The 11,401-nt window shown below is 41.2% G+C and overlaps 1 long non-coding RNA gene across 1 annotated transcript in view; it reads right to left on the reverse strand.

Moving 5' to 3' along the window:
- Positions 1 to 1,577: 1,577 nt before the first annotated feature.
- LOC116094346 overlaps positions 1,578 to 11,401 on the reverse strand; it is a 19,754-nt gene continuing 9,930 nt past the window's right edge. Inside the window, exons 2-4 of the long non-coding RNA XR_004120059.1 lie at positions 10,341 to 10,449; positions 8,248 to 8,352; positions 1,578 to 1,886 (exon numbers count right to left, since the gene is read on the reverse strand). This is a non-coding gene — a long non-coding RNA (uncharacterized LOC116094346). The remainder of the gene's footprint in view (positions 1,887 to 8,247; positions 8,353 to 10,340; positions 10,450 to 11,401) is intronic.

Raw genomic sequence — 11,401 nt, forward strand, 5'->3', positions numbered from 1 at the left:
ATAGGAAGTATCAATTACTTTTTCTTAATATCTTAATATGAAAATTAATATTACCAACATATCCTAATAAATTGAATCCAAAATATGAGAAATTAGAAATTTATTGACTGTCATCCAATGGTCTCTCTAATTTGGTAATTGGAGAAATAGGTTCAATATTATACAATCCATATATACTTTCAGCTTGTTTGTTTGTGACAATGTCTTGCTGGGTACAACATAAGGGTCTTGAGATCTTGCTTCTCCTATCTCAGCTTCTCTATTAGTAGTATTGTTTATTTCATGTCTTTATACTATACTATGGTTTTCAGAACAGCTTATATATTTTAAAAGTATTTATATACCCAAAAGAAATGTAGACAATTAAACTGGGAGGGGTTTTGTAAGAGAACAACAAAGAGTAAAACTGAATGCTTTGCTTGATGTTTGTAATTCTTGTATCAAGTTACCACAGTAAGAGCCAAGATTTTAAGCTCTACTAGATATAAAACAAACAAAACATTTTATACATTTATGTTCATTTTAAGAAAATATTAATAGTGATGTATTATTTTGAAATATACAGTTAATGTTTGGAGTTATTTAAAATTTATATTGAGAAAAACGTATGTATTTTCAGTATTGTGGTAGACACTCATCTACATAAGACTGTTAAATTGATGTTTTATATCAAACAACTTTTATAAGACTCATTTTTATTGTTATATATTTTATAAATTTTAAAGAATATGACAAAAAAAGATGTTGTAGGTACTGCAGGGGGGTCTATGGGAAGAGTTGGGGTACAAAAGGAAAACAATAATGTGATTTAATTCTATTTACATAAAATATTTTTTAAATGTTAACAAATTCAGATAAATTGAAATCATGTAACTTTTCTCATTATAATACAATAAAACTTTAAAAAAAAAAAAACAGTTATGTGGACCAGGCAGTGGAGGTGCACACCTTTAATCCCAGCACTTGGGTGGCAGAGGCAAGCGGATTTCTGAGTTTGAGGCCAGCCTGGTCTACAGAGTGAGTTCCAGGACAGCCAGAGCTATACAGAGAAGCCGTGTCTCGAAAAACAAAACAAAACAAACAAACAAAAAAGTTTCTTTCATTAGAGTTGCCCTGGTGATGGTGTCTTTTCACAGCAGAACAGAACAGAGCCTAAGATAGTAAACAAGCATGTTTTCATTAGATGTTGATTTTTATAATACAGATTTACAGACAACACATATGATAAATATAAAAGGTGTTTTTAGAAATAAAGTAGCAACAAGAAAAAAATGTATAAAGTTACATTTATAACTGTAAATGCAAGAAAAGATACTTAATTTAATTAATAATCAGAGAGATACAAATTAATAGCATAATAAGAAATCAGTGGAAAATTACACACATTAGTTAACAATTGGTAAATCGATGAAGTCACCCTGCGGGAAGTCCACCTCAGCACCTGTCAGGGTTGTGCAAAGGTGACGAGAGGAGGATTCTACACACCAGCTCTCCCACATTTCATCATCATTGCTCTTTAAGCCTCTTTGCTTGTTAGACATATGAATTGTGAAATCGTAGCCTCTGTCATGTTTATAGTTGCCATCCTGAGTTTTTAGCCTTCATTTCAGAAGTTGGTAATGATGTGAGCTCTAGTTCACTGTAAACACACGCATTTTAAAATAAAACCATGACTCTGCTTGGTGTTTCCAATGGGACATCAATGGCATAGTAATGTAACACCACAATCTATTTAGAAAACACTAAAACAGGTTTTTCCACAAAAGGTCATTTTTTCCAGTGTTACTCTTTCTCTGTTGCTGTATGTACCAACCTTCACTTCTTCATACTGAATTTTACTTTAACATGATAGTTTTAAACTTTAAAGTTTTTCTTAGGATTCTTTTCTGCAAAAAAAAAAAAGTACACTTATAATTTGCAATAAAAATATGTTCAGTAGCATTTAAGATAACAAGTTTTGGTTGAGTTGGATTACAGATGATAAATAGTCACAGTAAAGACTCTAACTGGGCTTTGCAATTTTTATAGAGGTTATTAATGCTGAGGTGGTGGGTTACTTCTTATTGAAGCAATCATTTCATTTGTTGTAAACAAATACTGGTTTGTTATAGATTCAAGGGAGGCTTCGATATCTATGTTTGTTTCCATAGCTGTAAGCTTTGGTTTGGTTTTGTTTTGAGTAAATCTACTACTATCAACAAGATGACCATGGAGAAGACTGCCCAAATACCAACCAGTCCTTGGAGTACTTTCAGATGGACAGTACTTTCAAATTAGCACATACATGACTGAAAGGGATTTCAGTGGTGCTTAAAGCAAAGGAGAGAATCATTCACCTTGCAACATTTCTTACCAACGTCCACAGATTTGCCCGAGCTGGCATAGTAACACACCAGTAGGAGTGGCATGAGATACAAGAGCTTGTGTCCTCACATAGTGGAAGGCTCATGGTTGAAAATCAGGGTGCTGGTAGGTGGTATCAGTCCAGGGCTCCTCATTGGTAGGTAGATGGCCCTCTTGTTCCTAAGTCTTCCCATTGTCTTCCTCTATTTGTATATCTGAATCCATATCTGTTATGTATATATTGTGTACTGCCTATCACAGCCACTAAAATATAAGTATTTATATAAAGAACTCTACTAAAAACACTGTTGATAAGTTACCATGGCATTGTGTGCACATGCGCACATGTGCACGCATGTGGGGCAAGACAAAAACTGGGAAGGTCGAGCAGATTCAGAAACCCTTGGTACTTCTCATAGCTGAGGAAGGTAGATAGCCAATAAGCTTCCCTTACCGGATATTCCTTCCTGCAAAAGGTATTTAATCTCTGGTCCACCCTGAGTAAGACACGCAACCATTTTCCACCATGAACAATGAATAAACCGTTTGGACAAACAAAGACTGTCTCATCAAGAACCGCCATGAGTGGAAGCCTTCGTCATACAGAGCAGGGCCTCCTATGTCTCCCTCAGAAGGCCCCTCTGCACTCCGGGCATGGACATTCAGCCCTGAGCTAAGCCAGAGAGTTTGGGAACACCTGCTTCCTCGGCCTCAACCTGTGCAGCTTCTAACCCGGGCTGGGGCGCCCATTTTAGGCTGTGTTCTGCACCGACCACCCCCCCCCCCACACACACACACACACCCCGATGGCAGTGTGGATGAAATGTAGCCTAGCATCCTGCCTGAGCGACTTTCACATACCCCAGCGGTGACGCAGAACACGAACCCACACACCCACACAAACACACACTCACAGAGACAGACAGAGAATCAGTCAATCTCTCTTTAAATAAACTAACTCAGGCCAATACTGCAGATGTAGAACATAGATTTAAGCTTATGTAAACTTGTTGTGTGGGATCAGGGCCGGGGTGTGTTATGAACAGAGAAAAGGAATCATGAGAGGACAGGAAGAGCTTTGGGTGAAGAAGTAGAATGGAAGCCACATGACATGACCGACTCGGGTACAGAAGGAAAACAGCCAGCGGAGGCAGCAGTACATGAAAGAAGCGGGAGGAGAATAGACCAGAACTGTGACGATATCTGAACGCTTCAACACGTCAGCAGTGTTATTTCCAGCTCCCAACCTGAGCACACACGGGAAGTGGAGCCAGGAGCACTGCCTCAAGTTCTAAAGCAGGGATGGGTTGCATAGTGAGAGCCAGAGCGCTGAGAAAGGAGAAGAGAGAAGGAAGGCGAGAAAAAGGCAGTGCTATAATAAAACACCTTCTCAGGACCAAGGGCCTCTCCTCCCATTGATGTCCAACAAGGCCATCCTCTACTACATATGCAGCTGGAGCCATGGGTCCCTCCATGTGTACTTTTGGAAGATTCGATGCCCCAGTGTAGGGGAATGCCAGGACAGGGAAGCAGAAGTGGGTGGGTTAGTGAGCAGGGGGAGAGGGGATGGGATAGGGGGTTTTTGGAGGGAAAACCAGGAAAGGGGATAACATTTGAAATTAAAATAAAGAAGATATCCAATAAAATAAAAAAATTTAAAAATATATATAAAACACCTTTCTTTGCATGCTGCTGTCGTAAAAACCAAACTGTCAGAACCAAGAGCTTGGCAGGGACGGTGCTTTGCTGGGGTCTCCTTATGTGTAGTGAGCAGAGAAAACTAACAGAAAATTCTGACCTGACTCACTGAAATGGCCCAAGGAACGGTTCCCTAAGTGACAGCTTAGAGCGATTCAAACTTTTACATGCCCCGGTGTTTCTCCACTGAGGAGGGAAAACAAGCAGAACACTGCGGAAGACTTTCATCTTTATAATCAGTTCTCCAAATAAGAAGCGTCCCGGTGGAAGCAATAGCCAGCCCCCAAATCGCATACAGCTGAGCATCGAGCCACGCCAGAAGGCTTTTCCAAGCGCCTCCGGGGACACAGCATACTCTACCACTGAGTCACAGACCTGCTGGTGTGCCCTGGGAGAGCCGAAGGTCAAGACTGATCTGAACCCAGAGCCTGCAAGAGTTTGCTTTAGTCATCCACGATGTTCAATCCAAGCTGTGCTGCCTGCACACGCCACCACTTCTCAGCACAGAAAGCATTGCCAGACTGGAAGGCATGCATTAGAGAGGCTTTCTTGTCGCTCAGGGAGAATTCTTTGTTCAACTGTTCTTGTGCATGTGTTTCTTAGTCCTCGACCACATACACAGCATTTCCTCTGAGTAAGCAGAGGGAGGAATGGCAATTTCAGCCTAATGTTGATATGAACTAAGGGCTTCCCGGCCTCAGAGACATGAATGACTAGGACAACGCTGAACAAGCTGTTGTGAGAGAGAGGTGTTTCTGGAAATGGAGAATCACTGAGTTGGGTCTTCTTCATCGCCCTGAGCTTACTGTCTTACAATTTACGCGCACAGCAAAGCTTTCATGACAGAAGTACAGGATGCCTTTCTGATACTTTACTTCAAGCAAGAAAAATAAACAAGTTCTCTGTTCAAAAAAAAAAAAAATATATATATATATATGGACCAAACCAAGGAAGTAAACAAAAAAACATAAGAGACAAGAGAAATTTAAATGTAAGGATACTTTCTACTCAATTGAGCTCAACTCTTACATGGCCAAATGCCCTTTTCCCCATCTGTCATAGTTACTCTTCTACTGGTGTGAAAAGACCAAGAGAACTCTTATAAAAGAAAGCATTTATTTGGGGCTGGCTTACAGTTTCAGAGGTCTAGTCCATTATCATCACCTTTAGGAGCATGGCGGCATGTTGGCAGACATGGTGCTAGAGAAAGAGCTGAGAGTTCCACATCCAGATCCACAAGCATCAGAAAGAGGGAGAAAGAGGGAGATTCGGGATTTGGAACGGACTTTCTTGAAACCTCAAAGCTCACTCGTGGAGGACACACTTCCTCCAACAAGGCCATGCCTCCCCATCCTTTCAAACAGCACCGCTCCCTGGTGACCAAGTGTTCAAATCTGAGCGTCTCCAGGGCCGTTCTCACCAAACGCTTAAGGAATGGACTTGCCAACAAGATGAGAGCAAGCAGACAAGAGGCAAGCTTCCTTCTTCTGTGTCCTTCCACAGGCTTCCGGCAGAAGGTGTGGCCCAGGTTAAACATGACTTCCCAACTCGAAAGATCTGGCCGGAGTAAAGGTGTGTCTTCCTGCCTCGTATATCTACACTAGAAGTTGATCTTCCTACTTCAAATTAAGCAAAAATCCCTCACAGGTCTGCCCCTCCATTGGGGGTATTAATTCATTTCAGATCTGGTCAAGCTGACAACCACAAAGCTCCAGAAGAAATACAGTATCTCAATTACCAGTGGGATAGAAATGAAAACTATAAAAAAAAGAGGCTCAGTGGGGAAAGTCACTTATCAAAGAAGCCTGAGGACCTGAGTTCCAATTGTGGAATCCATATAAAGTTGGAAAGGGAGAACTGGACCTGCTGAGTTGTCCTCTGACCCCAAGAGGTATGTTGCTGCATAATAGTAATAATAATGTTAAATTAGATAGATAGATAGATAGATAGATAGATAGATAGATAGATAGATAGATAGGTAGATAGATAGATAGAAAATGCATACATACATACATACATACATATATACATACATACATACATACATACATTGGATGGATAAATGGATGGATGGATAGATGGATGGATGGATGATAAAAGCTAACTTTTGGGGGTGAAGGGTTTATTCAGCTTACACTTCCACATGCTGTCCATCACCAGAGGAAGTCAGGACTGGAACTCAAGCAGGTTGGGAAGCAGGAGCTGATGCAGAGGCCATGGAGGGATGTTCCTTACTGGTTTGCTTGCCTTGGCTTTCTCAGCTCGAAAAGCTAGCTTTTGAAAGGGTATTGCATTAGTTATTTTTCTGTCAGAGCAATAAAACATCATGACTAAAAGCAAGTTATGGAAGAAAGAATGCATTCTAGTTTATGGTTACAGACAGGGTCCATGGCAAGGAGGGCATGGCAGCAACTGGCCAAAGCAGGAAGATGGCTGGTCACATTTTGTGGTTCAGGAAGTACACAGAGCAAACTGGATGTAGACAAGGCCATGAACTCTCAAAGCCTACCCCAGTGATAGAATATTTCCTGTATCAGGGCTTCAAGGACTAAAGGATCCATCACTTCCCCAAAGAGTGCAACCAACCAGAGACTAAGTATTCAAATACATGAACTTATGGGTTCTTGTTTCTCATTCAAACTACCCTGGAGACAACACTAGGAAGAACAACCTGAGAAACAAGGAGAACAGAGTAATCTCACCCAACCTGAGAAACAAGGAGAACAGAGTAATCTCACCCACACTGTGAAAACAGAATGTGGCTAAATTGATGGTGGAAGAACCCTGAGAGGTAGACCGCAGAGTACACAGTGTCTAATATCCCACTGCCTTCCCCATGTTCATGGAATATAAGTTTACTTCTTGTTACTTGTTGGCACCACTGAAAACCAAGGCAAATTCAGCTCGAGTCTCCCTCAGCCAAAATGTTTGGAACCAGAAGCACTTCAGATTTCAGAGATGTTTTGTTTTGTAATATTTTCACAAGCAATGCCTTGGGCAAAGACCTAAGTCTAAACTCAGAAGTCATCTGCCTCCTACGTGTGCCTTCCACAAAGAGCCTGAGGCTAATTTTATACAGTATGTCCATTAGTTTTGTGTGTGAAACAAACTTGTATGTGCTATCATGTTACTTATAGGATAAAATCAATAACTCAAAAATCTCAGGTGTTAGAATGTCAGATTTTGAATTTTTAGATTCGGGATGCCCAGTTTGCATTGAGATGCTCCTCTTGTGGAACAGTGACTCGTAAGGTGATGTGTATGATAGAAGCACAGAGTCTACCAACAGTAGATACCCTCAGGGCTGCAGGAGTATGAGCGGAAGAGAACTTTTCAGGGGTACTTGAGTAAGAGTAAAGTCATGAAATACCCATGCTTCCCAACCAGCACCTTACTTGTCTCACAACACTTCTCTGTCCCCGTTGTCACTGCCCCATGAGAAATTGTTTACCTCCTTCTGGAACACAGACTCCATATATTCCTGTTCTCTAACACGCTGTCTTTTGGGTCACTGTGGAAGAAACCCACTTCACAGTAAGAGGCATCAGATAAACACTAATTGGTGTTTGTCACTCTGCTCAACACTTTGGGCACATAGCACAGCCATCCTCATGACCCAGGAAACAAGACATTATTTCTTCAAATATCAAGCTCAGATAGCAAATGTAAAGTATAACTCCCATTAAGATGTGGAATCCAAATGAAACCACATTCATCTATGAATTTAGCAGGACCATGGAAATAAAACCCATGATATGCCAGAAAATCAGATCTTACCAGCTCAAACCAAGGCTTAAAACAGAGAGAGGATCAAGTACAAATTCTACATTCTAACATCAAGGAAGACCATGCCTGCATCTGAGTTCAATACGGATGAATGCAGGAGGAAAACAAGTGTGTTAGGTAAACAGATGTTCATGACTACCGCTTGAACAGTGCAAGGCTCTGCCTGCATCCTTGTAGACTGGTGTGGAGCTGTGTGACAAATATAGCATTAGTCCAGCTGATTGAAAGCTTGCTATAGTTAGAATCCCAAGGGCACTTCAAAGGTCAGTGTGTAAAACAAGTGGTCCCCAGATTGATGCCATCAAAGATAGTGAAATCTTGAAAAGGTAGAACTTACTGAGAGGTTTTTAAGTTACTGGGACAATGTCCCCAAGGAGATTGTAGAACCCAAATTCTTCCTCATCCCATCTTTGAACTTACCACTTTGAGATAATCAGCTTAGTTCCACCTTGAACTTCTGAAATGAGATGCTGCTTTGCCCAAAAGCCTAAAGTCGTGGAGTCAGTCGCCCCTGAATTCATCCTCCTAAACCAAGAGCCAAAATTAGGCAAATTTTCTGACAATGTGGGCTATTTGTTACAGTCCCAGAAAGCTAACAGAGAGCTGGACATACTGCAGAGAGTGGGTGAGGATCCCAAACCAAGTAGGTGCTCTCCACAGCTACTTCCGGCCTGCAAAGAGCTCTAAGCTGGGTGTTAACCCAGAGAATCAGGCCAAGCAATGAAACTAGAATCCGGGTTCCTAGCCTAGTCTATCACTAAATAACTATGTGGTCTTATATCTGTTGTCTTCAATTTCATTGTTTCAAAGAACAAAGCTGGCAAGCAGAAGACTGTGGGAAGGCTAGTCTAGGGAGACAGCTCAACAGTTAAGAACATACTACACTCATAGAAGGAAGACTAGAGTTTAGTTCCCAGCACCCACACTGGTAGCTCACAATCACTTGTAACTCCAGTACCAGGGGATCTAATACCCTCTTCTGGCCTTTTTGGGTACCCAGACACATATGGCAGACACTCATACAGAAACACATATATACATACACACGAATAAAAGCAAAAATACAGTTTTAAAAATTGGGCTAGCATCAATGCCCTAGTATTAAATGATCACAGAATGTCCTACAGATACAAAGATCCCGTGAGGGCACACCAGACACATTTAGTAGTTTGCTCTTCATTTTTAAGCACAGTCTTGCCTTTCTGGTAGACACCAGTCCCACACTGAAAGGAAATTAGCCAAAGAGGATGTGCTTTAATGCTCCCAAGGTCACCAGGAGGCCAAAGCCTCTCAAGTGTCCTGAGTGCCAGGTGTGGCTACAGCAGGCTATTTTCAGCTCCCACTCAACAAATACCCTGGCAGCTTTACTCTCACAGGTTCAAGGACTTGGCAGGAAGGACTCCACAGGGGGCAAATCTTCAAAACTCTACAAAAGGCAAGTCCGGAGAGTGATGGTTCTACTAGGATGGCCTGGCCATGTTGGGTTAAGGCCAGATTCTAGACTCCATGACTAAAGGGGCTACTGTGCATCCACTAACCTTCTTTCAGAGCGGCCGAATGAATGGCTCTTTGCATTTTGATGGGATTCATAGAGTCCAAATTTAGATTAGAGGAACTATGACAACTAGACACAAATACTGGAAATGTGCATTCATGTTTTAAAGATTGCATTCACTTAATCTAACCCTGAAAGTCCGAAGAATCTGAGCTGCTGAAAGCCATACCATAAAAGCAACAATTGGTAATAATAAAGAAACTACATAATGAGTCTAAACCAAGGGACTACAGACTACTAGCCATGGGTCCCATTTCATACTTGTGCAAGTTTTGTTTGTTATGGCTCACTAATAGGTGGAAGGACCCATACCCTTCTAATCTGTGCGGTTAGTGGCCCAGCAACTTGCACAACAACCAAATTCAAATATCTGTCTTCTTTTTTTTTTTTTTTTTTTTTGAGAAACCTAATGGTGTCAAATAAAGCCTACCTTCCCATGCAACAGTAGCATGCATGTGCTGCCTGCAAGCCCCGACCATGAATCAAGAGAAGGCTGCATTCTAGCCCCCTGACCTCACTGCCTTATGGCCCCCTATGCAGATGGCAACTGGATACCTCTGAGGATTTCCTTAATACATACAAAGAGAAGACCCCACCCTCACGAGTCTCCACTTTGCCGATCCCGCCTCTCAGAGTCATTCAATGATCTCTATTTTCTTTGCCTGGGCTATTTCTGAGGCTGTGAAAACTCGTGTATTCTTTTCAATAAGAATCTGTCACCCGTTCCTGCTTTAAACATATGTCCAATTTGGCAGCTCCGGCTAGCAGCTGTAATAATTCTCTCTCTCTCAAATTTCAGAGAAAGTTTAAGGGTAAGAAGGGGAAATGCAGGTGCTTCCGCAGACAGTCCTGATGCTGCTGGGTGTGTGCTGAAGGGTAAATTGAGACAACAGCTAAGTTGAAGTAACCTGCGTATCACTACTTAAATTGTGACCAGAGCTATGTTTAAGTAACTTACGTATCTTTACTTTGGTGCATGCTCCAACAAAACATGTCCAATTTTGTGTTATTCTTCCTCATTTTTTTGGAGACCTTACTGATTTGTTCTCTTGAGAATGTAAAAGATCCTGAAAAGAATAGTTACATTCATGTGTTAAGGCACGTTGTGTTATCATCAGGAAGGGAGGAAAAAGGTAGTCCTGACAGTCATTGAGAGTCAAATGGTGATAAGACATCCAAACATAACCTAGGCAACGTTTGGCTTGGGTAAAGAAAATAAAGCTACTTTTTCAAATGCTAACACTGTTGACAAGAAGTTGGATGCAGCCTGTGGGAGGCTGTGTTTCTAAATATAATGTAAATCAATCCGCTGGTCATCAGAGGCCATGTTGTCCCACTGTCCTCATAACTCAAGACACAAGAAAGCCCTTGGGGACGGTCTCAGTGGAAATGTAATACTGGCTTTTGTAGCTGCGTCAGCTAAATAGAAATATTCATTTCTGTAATAAGCCCAAACAACATGCAATAAATACTATTTTCATGTAAAGAAAGATTGCTGATGTCTTAAAAAAGAAAATCACAACTTTTAATGTATTTTACATCCAGGTAAACTTAATATTTGAAAGGAAACCTGTTTCCTTGCTTACATTATTTTGAATTTCTATTTACATTATTCCAAATTTTAACTCCACTGAAGTTTTTTAGAGAAATTATTAGGTTTTTAAGAAAATTTACAGTATTTCCATATTTTAATAAAGAACACAGTATTTAAAGATCTTGAAATATCTTCTCTAGAAACTGACCCTGGGGTGGCCAATGCCAACTGATACATCTACAACACAATCCCCTACAGGGAACACAGCAAAAAAAAAGAGGAGCAAGAAGATTTAAAAAGCCAGAGGAACAGAACGTCTGCTGGGAAATAGTGTTTTCTATCCATGAACTGGAAGCTTCAGAAACAACACCTAAGCAAGGCCCGCACAGTGTCTGTCAGCACACCTAAGCAAGGCCTGCACAGGGTCTGTCAGCCAGCACACCTAAGCAAGGCCCGCACAGTGTCAGCCAGCACACCTAAGCAAG

This window comes from Mastomys coucha, unplaced genomic scaffold (assembly GCF_008632895.1).
Source record: "Mastomys coucha isolate ucsf_1 unplaced genomic scaffold, UCSF_Mcou_1 pScaffold16, whole genome shotgun sequence".
NCBI lineage: Eukaryota > Metazoa > Chordata > Mammalia > Rodentia > Muridae > Mastomys > Mastomys coucha.